This window comes from Bison bison, unplaced genomic scaffold (genome assembly GCF_000754665.1).
Source record: "Bison bison bison isolate TAMUID 2011002044 unplaced genomic scaffold, Bison_UMD1.0 scf7180017864331, whole genome shotgun sequence".
NCBI lineage: Eukaryota > Metazoa > Chordata > Mammalia > Artiodactyla > Bovidae > Bison > Bison bison.
Genome location: NW_011494903.1, coordinates 411,366 through 412,465, shown reverse-complemented (window position 1 = coordinate 412,465; position 1,100 = coordinate 411,366).

Genomic DNA, 1,100 nt, shown 5'->3' with positions numbered 1-1,100 from the left:
CGTGTATGTGTTACCTTGCAGGTATGTGTTACCTTGAGCTCAAATGCGATTCAGGCATGTTTGAGCATGTCTGATACACGGGTGAGCGCCCCCATGGTTGGGGCCTTTAGGGGGTCAGGAGGTAGCACCCTTGGCACCTTTGTCAACGTTCCCATGGTGGGAACGGCAGCAGTGGGGTGGCAGGGGAGGGGTAAGTAATTCTGAAGCAGCTTCATGGACAAAGCACACAAAAATGGGGCACAGACTTAAGTGAAGGGGAACATGGGAGAGGCCCAAAACATATTGGTTTCTGACATACTGAGGACTTTCAGACAGCATTGGGCTATTTTACATGGGGGCTAGAATTCCTGTAGGAGCAGATACAGGCAAGAGCTGGTAAAATTTAAGGTAGTTCTTCAACTGAGACTCTCTACTTCCACAAGCTGTTAAGGCCAGGGAATTTCAGTTCATATGTGGATTTATGATCTGGGCCCAGAAGGGTACAGGCAAAAGATGGGTGCTCGCAACTGGGAGCTTATCCACCCACAGAGCTCAGGATGAGGGATCAAACAATGGGGGACTTACCTTTCATCCACTGTACATGCTTCCTATGGGTTCTTGGCCTGATCTAGTTGGAAATCCAGAACCCTATCACTTCCCATTTCCTGGAGTAACCAGGTGCTGAAACTTATTCTGGCTTACAGGTCACATTAGGTAACTGCTTCACTTCTTCCCCTTCCACTGGGAATCCTGATCAGGGATGCCATCAACCAAGAGGTCTTTTCCAATCAAGAAACAGAGTGGGCTCCATATGACTCATTGCCACAATACAATAAACCTGGTGCTAGGAACCTGTCTTTGCATCAAATGCATATTTCACATCCAGAAGCAAAGGCCCCCATCCTCCGAGAGTATGTAGCCCAGCACCCAGCACAGCAGTGTGTCATTTACACACTGACCTAATGCTATGTTTAAATTCTTGCATCAAAGCATGTCAGATAGACAGGAAATGCACATATCATCAAGGTGTAACTTCATGAATTTTTGTAAAATGAGCACATCTCTGTGAACAGCACTCGGATCAAGAAACAGAACGTTACCCATAAGTCAGGCCCCCTTCC